The sequence below is a fragment of the Eublepharis macularius genome, chromosome 13 (genome assembly GCF_028583425.1).
Source record: "Eublepharis macularius isolate TG4126 chromosome 13, MPM_Emac_v1.0, whole genome shotgun sequence".
Lineage (NCBI taxonomy): Eukaryota > Metazoa > Chordata > Lepidosauria > Squamata > Eublepharidae > Eublepharis > Eublepharis macularius.
In genome coordinates this window covers 3,341,823-3,352,523 of record NC_072802.1, presented here as the reverse complement: position 1 = coordinate 3,352,523, position 10,701 = coordinate 3,341,823, and positions in this window count along the sequence as shown.

The following is a 10,701-nucleotide window of genomic DNA, read 5'->3' as shown; positions in this document are numbered from 1 at the left end:
ATGAAATGTAAAGATCACACCCTCTGGAGTATCCCATTGAAAAGCAATGTTCTTCTGTTTTACTTTTGCTACCAGGAAGCTATAATCCTTGCATTTACACAAAAATTGTGAGGGGAATTTCTTTCAAAACAATAATCTGGGCACCACCAATTGTTAATTTTGTGATATAGCGCTGTTGTAAAATTTGCTCCTTCACCCTTCTTCTTACAAAACAGACCAGTACATCCCTTGGGACCTTCCTGGTTTTGGCATATTTAGAGTTAATTCTATACACTCGGTCAATTTCTGTTTGCATTGATTCCTGATCCCAATCCAAAAACTCTGTCAAAGCCACAGTCATTTTATCTGTAATGTCCTCACCATCTTCTTCTGGAATGGATCTGAACCTCAAACCAAATTCTTTTTCTTGCATTTCTAACAGTGCAAACTTATCCAATTGTTTTTCCATTTGTATATCATGAGAGTCTACTTTGTATTCTATTATCCCAACCTTCTCATTGATTTGATTCACTTCTGCAGACACTTGTTTCATAGATTGGACCAATTTTTGAACTTGCTGTCATTTGATCTCTCAGAGCAACAATCCTTTTCTCTATTTGTTTCTCAAGAGAGTCCATTCCTCCCCCCTGCAAATTCTTCCCCAACTCATCCATATTATCAGCCATTTGCTGGAAATATTTCTGTGATACAGAAATATTTCTCTTGCTGGGAGTCCACCATCCTTGAACTCCTCACTGGAACCCAAATTTCATATATATTTTCTGTGCCCTTCAGCTTTGTGGGTCCAAGCAAGTGCATCACTTGCCTCTCCTGTAGGTCTGGTATGTAGTGTCATCAGCAGAAGTGGCATTTATGCAAAAAACTAAAGGTGGTGAAGGACTGGAAACCTCCTGAGATAATATGACAAGTGACACAACTTCTGGGGTTTGCTGGTTGTTATAAGAAACTTGTTAAGAACTTTGCTATGAATGTACACTGGGAGAATGTTAAATGCTACTGGACTTCTGTTTTATAGGCTTGGGGAAGCAGTGCTTCCATTTGGGAAGCAGGGCAAAAAGCTGTTCAGCAACCTTGGCAATGGAATTTTACCCCATATGCTGCTCAAGTTCCACTGGAACAGTGACTTTCTCTTGATGGAACAAAGCCATATCATCACAGAGGTGAATAAAAGAAATGTGTTAAAATTCTGTTAGAATGTGTGAAGTGCATTTATACTGTAAAGAAATGGTTTAATTATGTAAGAGTCCAAGGATGAACTAGGGGTGAAAATATGGCTAATGCCAATTCTGGGAGTTGATACAAGCGAAAAGCCTTTGAGCTGCTGAGTAATCATCAGACGTTTTCTGGAATCCCAGAGACTGCACTTTCTGCATGATTCCACAAGACTCCCGGATGAGAGCCAGCTTCCCCGGCCATAAGCCGCAGCCGCTGTAATTCAGAGACTCTTCTCCCTTAATGCAGCTCTAAATAGTTTGAAAGACAAAAAGCATTGTGTAAGTGTACCAATAGGGACAGGAAAGGGAGAACTGTGCTACAGCCACAAGTCCTCAGCAGAGAAGCTAATTATGGCTCGATTAGGATGATTATCAACAGAGTGCAATTAATTACAGATGAGCAGCAGCCACCATCTGTCACTGAAGGGATTGTGGGAGAGCAAGATGGAAAGGGCACAGAGGAAGGGTGGGAGCGGCGGCCAGGTGCTGCCCCTGCAGCAGGTATGTTGTCATATGACAGCCCTGCAGGGGTGAGAAAAGTGGCGCCTGCCAAAATGCACTTGAAGTCTAGTTGGGTAACAATAAGTGCTCTTATCAATTACATTGGCTCTTGCAGTGCCATTGCAATTTCTGACCTCAGAATTACACAATCCGATATTTAAACCACGCTGGCTGGGAGTGCATTGAATTCTGAGCACATAAATTTTCTTCTGGTTGAGTTGTGAAATTTATTTATCGGTGGAAACAAGACTGGCCCCTGAGGAAGTGGGAGTGGCATGAAACAAGCTGAATTTTCAGCCAGCAGCTTGTAGGGCCGGGGGGACCCTTGGGTCCCTACATCCATCTTCGAAGTCCACCTTTTGAAAAAAGAAAAAACATTAGCGATTCATACATTGGATTGTTCCTGTCGTTTCTCTACTTACAGTCGTTGGATACGGAGGGTTCTCTGAATCTACATGGGAATTCCTCTCGTCTGTTAAGGATCTCATTTCACAACGTAGAACATTCATGACTTTCACTTCAGCATTTATATTAGTAAGGAAGTCTTCTATTTTGTAAAGAAAACCAACGAAGAAACGCTAAAAGGCTTGGAGTTTCACTGTGGGACTCTCTTAAAGAGAGACAGTTGTTCAATTTTCTCCTCGTGAATGTAAACATTGGATATTTATTTATTGATTGTCTCTATTATATTGTTTGCACTGAGGACTTTGAAATAACTTTGAAAAATATATAATGAATTTGTAACAATTTTTTTGTAAATTTTTGCAGTGTGCCTTGTTTGTGGATTCCTGTTTGCGCTTCGGTTTGCCTCTAATTGGGTTACGATATTTAAACCATGCTGGCTGGTGCAAAATTTGGCTTTAGGTACAGAGAACAATAAGTTATTTGGGGATATAATGTGTGGTTTTTATCACACATGTTGCTAATCATGTTTTTTAGTAACGCTTTTTGGGGAGAAAAGCAGGGTATAAATGAAATAACTAAATAACAAATGTATAATTTTGAGGTCGGAAATTACAATGGCACTGCAAGTTGATAAGAGCACTTATTACAAGAATGAGCAGTCTTAAATAACCCAACTAGACTTCAAGTGCATTTCTCACCCCTGCAGGGCTGTCATATGACAACATACCTGCTGCAGGGGCAGCACCTGGCCGCCGCTCCCACCCTTCCTCTGTGCCCTTTCCATCTTGCTCTCCCACAATCCCTTCAGTGACAGATGGTGGCTGCTGCTCATCTGTAATTAATTGCACGCTGTTGACAATCATCCTAATCGAGCCATAATTAGCTTCTCTGCTGAGGACTTGTGGCTGTAGCACAGTTCTCCCTTTCCTGTCCCTATTGGTACACTTACACAATGCTTTTTGTCTTTCAAACTATTTAGAGCTGCATTAAGGGAGAAGAGTCTCTGAATTACAGCGGCTGCGGCTTATGGCCGGGGAAGCTGGCTCTCATCCGGGAGTCTTGTGGAATCATGCAGAAAGTGCAGTCTCTGGGATTCCAGAAAACGTCTGATGATTACTCAGCAGCTCAAAGGCTTTTCGCTTGTATCAACTCCCAGAATTTACACCTCCCAGAACTGTAACAAGGGAGAGCAAGTGATGCACAAAGTTGAAGGACACAGAAAAATATATATAAAACTCACAATCCCAAGCTGCCATACCATTAAGAAAAGGGTGGCTCCTTCTGGGATGTTGGTGCCAATTATTTGGTAGGGCTGTTAAGAGAAACCCTCTCAATTCCTCCTTGCCCAGCTCCTCCCTGAAATCCCACAAACCTTTTCTTTTCCTCCTTTTAGGAATTTGGAGTCAGTTTCTAAGCAATTCCTTTTGGATCAAAGAGAAATTTGAAAAGAGGAGGGATGGGAAGGGAGGGTCTGCAAAATTTCAAAATTTCACTTTGTAGGTGCTCAGAGGCAGGCAATGTCTTCCCAAGCCTTCCTATCTTCTTGCTAGGGTACCATCCTGGGGGTATAATAAAAGAGTTACCAGGGCTGAAGTTACAAAAGGGCACCTTGGTTTCTCTTCAAAAAGAAATGGAAGGGAAATAACATAAATATAATGTAAAAGGCCCCACTCACTCCCCCACTGTGAGGTAGATTTTCCCTCCAAAACCAACGAGGTTGTTTACTGGAGCTGGGAAGCTTTTGGTAGCGTGTATTTGGGTTCCGGTTGTCCCACACTTCAAGCATGAATATATAGTCAGTTTATTACCCAGCCCAAGTTTAGGAAGAGGAAAAGCGGAGGGCCACGTTCCTTTAAAATGAAATGGCACTAGAGGCTGAGTAAGATTCAAAAAGCAGCTTTATTCAACAGGCAGGGTTGGTATGAAGATAGACAGAGAAAGGAAAACTGAGGTAAATGTTCTTTGTTGATCAGAATACTTCATTAGCAGTCTTCTTCACAATAGTCTTCTTCACGATAACAGTCCAATCCTAAGAAGGGGGGGGGGAAGTGCATAGGGAGAGAACCAAGACTTATGTGGGCGGAAGTTGCTCCTACATGGGCACAAATGCCCTTCCGCCAGCGGTGGCACGAGGCATGCTACCACTGCCATGCCGCCGCCGCCGGGAATGCCTGGTGGGTGGGCGGGCGGAGGCAGAGAAGTGGCATAGGGCCCCACATTGGTACAGGAGGGGGTGGGGCAGGGGGCGGGGCCAGAGTTAGTTTGGAAATCTCCTGGAATTACTCCTGATCTCCAAGCAACAGAGATCAGTTCCCCTGGAGAAAATGGCTGCTCTGAAGGGTGATGTCAGGCTATGGATGACAGGATATGGCAGACAGATCCCTGTACCATTGCTACAAGAAGTCCCGGCTCCTGGTTAAATGGTTTTATTCAGAAATCAAATCATTTCCATATATATGTCCATAGGATTACTCAGAAGCAAGGTAAGCATCTAAGCAGTAAGAGCAAGAATTGACAGGAATGGGAACCTGTGGAAAAACCTTTCTTCTCAACACATATGTTTGCTCCTTCCCCCTCCCAATAATAAACACAATTTTGGCGGGCACTCCTGTGTGAGGACATCTCGCATATTTGTACTATCAAGTTGAGTCACTGGAAAGCAAGACATAGCAATGAACAGGAGTGAGTAGTATGCAAGGTCATGATAAACACCTGCAATCATTCTGTGAAAGAAGTGAACAGAATAAACAGTTATGGCACTGGTAATAGGATATCAAAGTACAGCATGAACCATTGATTTAAACAGCGTTAGTATTGGCAAGGATGGGGCTCAGACATGACAGGTGAACTCTATGGCATTATACCCCACTGAGGCCTCTCCCTTCCCCAAACCCCATCCTTTCCAGGCCCCCCCCCCCGAAATCTCCAGGAATTTCCCAACCTGGGCCTGGCAACCCGACCTCAGTGTGCCTCTGAGGCAAGGGAAGGGGGCTGAGCTGCCCTCGCTTGTTTCTCCCTGTGTTCGCACGTTTCGTCTCCCAGGCAGGATCTGGCTTCCTGCTTGTTCTTGCTTGGGTCTTCCATTTTGTCTGCCTGCCTGGGCAGTCGTTTTAATGCTGGAAGCATGTATAGAGAAGGGGTTCATGGCAAATCCATAACCATAAACCTTCTAACCACTAACAAGCAAGGAAAGGCAGTTTAAAAAGACAGAGTCAGTGGCTCTGTAGGAGCCATTGTGTGGAGCTGTGTGAAGGGGCTGTGAAATGCCAGAAGGGAAACTTCAGCCCATTATAACTTCTCCAGGTCCAAGCCCGGCTCTAGAAGGCAGCTCCAGCCTATTTCCATTCCTCACTGCCCTCTGGTTGTGATCCCACACAGTTTTAGACAGGCGAGGTGAAATTGACAGAGCCTTCGGGGAGGCGAAGATGAAATTAACAAACCCTCTGAGGAGCGATCTCCGCCGGCTCTGTCTTTTAAAATTACATTTCCTGGCTAACATAGCATCTCCCTACACTTGATGAACACATGCCGAGCGTCTCGAGTAGAGAGATTCTAAGTTACATGGGCCTAACCTCCCAAATCATTGTTCATTTCACACACAGTCACAGTCAGAGGGAAGGTGGGGAGGAGGCAGGATACATATAAATTAAAAGATCATGGCCTAGTCACGGGCCCATCACTTCTGGGGTACAAGCTGGAAGTGGCAATGGGATGGCGGAATACTGTGGTGCTGGTGATCGGGTCAGATCCTTATTTTTCTTATTTTTCTCCTACCACTGCTTGGAGAATTGGCAGGCAACAGAAGAAGTTATCTGGAGAGTGCCCACCAGAAGCAGGAAAATTATAAGCCTAGCAGTACAGCATGTGTGTTACTAACTAAAAATAGGAATGTATTCACTCCAAATATCCTTTGCCATGTTTAGACCCTCCAAAAATCCAAAACATTACTATCCTCTTGAGATTACTCAAGCTGTAGGCCATTTGGCTACAGGCCCTAGCTCCACCCCACTTTCTCATCTCTCCACACAGGTACGGTGTGCTAGGAGGGCTGTTTCACTGGGGCACTGGGCAGAGAGGTGCGAGCCTCTTGGTGTGAGCCGAAGCTGAGAACACAAGGGATCTTGGCCTGGGGCTCTTCGCCTGGGGCGCGTAGCCCAGGAGCAGTCATCAGCTAAATGAGTTGGAGGACAAGAGAGGATAGGAAGAAACTGCTTCTGAGATGGTTGCAACAACCGATCAACACTGCTTGTGTAAATATACAAAGATTGTAACACTAGACTGTTGTCTGAGTTGAGACCACCAGTATGTTTGAAATTCCTATATGTGGTTGTAGGGTGCAATCCTGAGCTTCTTACTCACTACTTACTTGCTTGGTAGTAAGCGTCGGGCAAATTTACTATTCAAGTGCAGTTGGGAGCTGGTAGATATGGGAGCGGGACTTATGAAAGGTGCCCAGCATCAAGCAGTAATGCTCGCCGCTTATCCAACCTCTCTAGTATTCCACCTGCTGAAAATGGGGCCACTTCCACCACCACCCTGCTATACTAATCCTATGCAATACCAGATCTCTTAGGAACAAGGTTGCATGCATTGCTGGGATGTTGCAGGAAGAGAAAATTGACGTGGCATTCCTAATAGAGACATGACTGCAGGAAAATGACAAGGTGTGTCTGTCTCAACTACCTCCCCCTGGCTATGTGATCCTACCCCAACCTCGCTATAGTAGCCGAGGAGGATGGGTTGCTATTATTAGCCATGAGTCCTTCAACTCCCTTAGATCTCCAGTACAAGCTATGGCTGGTATTGACTGCGTGTACCTGTCTCTGGGAATTAAAGATCGATTGAGTATCCTTCTTGTGTATAGACCACCCAGCTCCCGCATAAGCACCCTTTCTGAGTTGGCAGAGCTGCTAGCAGACATGGTGTTGGAGACACCTAGATTTATTGTTCTGGGAGACTTCAACATCCACGCTGAGTGTTCAAAGTCAGGCCTGGCTCAGGAATTTATAGCTTCCCTGGCAACCCTGGGCCTCTCACAAATTGTGACAGGCCCCACACATGAAAGAGGCCACACACTAGACTTAATATTTTGCACTGAGCCTTTGAGGGAAAACTTTGTTTCACAACTGGAGATTCGGCCTGAACCATGGTCAGACCATCATCTGCTGAACAAAAAAGTGACTTTAACCCCCACAAATTGGGGGGTCTAGTTAAAATGATTTGCTCACAAAGGCTCATGGATCCTTCCTGATTCAAAAATGCCTTGGAGGATTTTAGAATCCCAGACGCATGCCCCATGGTAGCTGCTGTAGGAATGTGGAATGCAAAGCTCCTTGAAGCTATTGACACCACTGCTCCTTATTGACCGCTCCGGCCCTTGGGATGGATGCCAGCCCTATGGTTTATCACAGAGATGGCTGACTTAAAGAGGGTTAGAAGATGTCTAGATAGGCACTGGAGAAAAACTCACACAGATAGAACATGCTATAGAACCCACTGGAGGACCTATGAAGCAGAAATGAAAGTGGCAAAGAAACATTATTTTTCGGCAACTATTGCGTCGGCTAGTTCATGACCATCCCAATTGTTTAAGATATCCAGATGCTCCTAACCCCTAAATCTGAACCTTTACAGTCCCAAGAACAGAGAATTAGCTGCGAGGCCTTTGCTAAGTTTTTCGCTGATAAAATAGCACAAATACCCTCTGATCTAGATGGTAGCTGCAATGCAAGTGAGATAGAAGAAATGATAAATGCACCATCCAGCTTACATTTGGACTGCTTTGAACCAATCACAATGACAGATCTTAACAGGGTCTTGATGCCTACGAAAGCCACTACTTGTGCGCTCGATCCTTGCCCATCCTGGCTGTTAAAATCAAGCAAGGACCACATAAGTGAACTACTGAGGTCTGTTGTAAATCAATCACTAACTCAGGGCAGCTCAAACAGGCAGTTATCCATTCGCTACTTAAAAAACCATCCCTAGACAAAAATGATGTAGCCAATTATCGCCCAGTCTCTAATCTGCCCTTTCTGGGCAAAGTGATTGAGAGAGCAGACCTTTTTGGATAACTCTAATGCTCTGGACCCTTTCCCATCTGGATTCAGACCAGGGCATGGGACAGAGACAGCACTAGTAGCATTAGTGGATGATCTCCGTCTGAGTATAGACAAAGGCCATGCCTCCTTATTGCTTCTATTGGATCTATCTGCAGCCTTTGACACAGTAGACCATGCCATCCTGTTGAGGCGTTTAGAAACAGAAGTGGGCATCAAAGGATGTGCCCTGGACTGGTTTAAATTGTTTCTCTTGGAGAGGAGTCAAAGGGTGGCCATTAGAGATCAACTATCTCCAAAATGGGAGCTATCTTGCAGGGTTCCGCAGGGCACAATCTTATCTCCCATGTTACTCAACCTCTACGTAAAACCTTTAGGAGAACTCATTTGCAGCTATGGAGTTGGATGGCATCAATATGCAGATGACACTCAAATCTATATCTCGCTATCCAGGTCCCTGCAGAATGCAGTAGAAATCTTAGATCGCTGCCTGACAGCTGTGGTGAAATGGTTGAAAAACAACAAATTGAAATTGAACCCAGACAAAACTGAAGTGATGCTTGTTGGGAAGGCAGAGATCTTGAAGGACACTGTACTCCCCACTTTCGATGGAGTTCGTTTGACCCTTGCAGGCTCAGTTAAGAGCCTGGGGGTTATACTGGATCCAGGGGTATTACTAGAAAAACAAGTTAAGGCAGCAGCAAAAAATGCTTTCTACAACCTCACTCTAGCCTGGAAGATGGCCTCTTACCTCGACACGGCTGACCTGGCCAACTGGATCCATGCTATGGTAACATCAAAACTTGACTATTGTAATGCGTTATACATAGGTCTCCCATCTAAGTTAACTAGGAGGTTCCAATTAGTGCAAAATGCTGCAGCTCAACTGTTATCAGGATCGAGCAGGAGCATGAGCATCCCTCCCATCCTACAATATTTTATTTATTTATTTATTTATTCAATGTATATACCGCCCATCCCCAGGGGCTCTGGGCGGTGAACAGTTAAAATCGATAAAAACAAAAACTAAAATCAATATGCAAATAATAAAACAAATTAACAAGGTGCAGTGGTGGGGAGAACCCTCCCCACCCCAAAGGTGAGAGGCCGACATGGCACCGCCCCCTTCAGTCACCAAACACCGGGCAGAACAGCTCTGTCTTACAGGCCCGGCGGAACGATAATATGTCCCGCTGGGCCCGGGTTTCCATTGACAGAGCGTTCCACCAGGCTGGGGCCAGGACTGAAAAGGCCCTGGCCCTGGTTGAAGCGAGGCGGGCTTATTATTATATACAAAGTTCTTCACAATTTTGGACCGGCATACCTATGGGAGTGCCAGGCTGCACACAGGTGAAGTCAGCAGCAGCTCGTACATGGGCTTTCTCTGTGGTGGCCCCTAAACTGTGGAATGACCTGCCTGAGAAAGCCAGAAGAGGCCCCACTCTCTTGGCTTTTTGTAAACGATGCAAAATCAAACTATTCAAAAAGGCTTTTTACTCAAATGGGAGGGCTGTATTGTAGGGAAGGGGTCTCAGATTCTTCACTAATGAGTTAGGGACCACAGACTTCATCACTATATTGCCTTGTATATTATCTGCTGCTTTAAATATGTACTCCTATGTACCACCAGTGCTCCATGTTGTCTAAGGTTAGTCCTAGAATTGATTATGTTCTGCTTCAATATTTTTTCTAGTCTGTATTGGATTCTTGCTAATACTATATCTTTTAAACTTGTATCTATTTACCTTATGGCATAGTTTATGGAAATGTCCTTGATACTGTATTGAAATGTACTTGATACCGATTGTATTAATCTCATACTGTGTAATCTGCCTTGAGTCTCAGTGAGAAAGGTGGAATATAAACAGACAAACAAACATTTGGGGGTACAGGGGACGCACAGCCATTCTAGTTACTTACTCAAATCTCCTCCTAAATGCAAGGTTGTTGGAAATCACCCAAATACTGGAACCAGCATTTGGACAAAGGCTCTTCTCCCTGTATTATCTTGTACATGGTATGCAATCTCTGACCATTAATGTAACCTGGACATTAAGGATCCTCGATTCAGATCTTCTCTTGGTTCCCAGTACTGCTGCCACAGGAATGACTCAATGTCATTCCTTCAGTTTTCATAATGCTGTCTAGGCTCTGCTGTTATGAAAGCACTCTAGACTATGAACTCTAGCTAGTTTAACCTACTACCTCAACCAGACCATTTGCTTACAGATTTTCTCTATGTGTGCTTTCAATCAGAATTACTTGTACATTTATGAATGGTTGTGTAGGCACACCTGATGATTCTTTGATAGTTTAATAAAAGTTTAATAGTTGGGATCCATCTCCCTGCCCTGGATGAAGAGTCTGGACGTGCTCCTGGATGCCTCCCTGTCGATGGAGGCCCAGGTCACGGCGGTTGCCAAGTCTGCATTTTTCCATCTCCGTCAGATCAGGCAACTTGCCCCTTACCTGATGTCCCCAGGACCTGGCTACAGTGACCCATGCAACGGTCACCTCCAGGC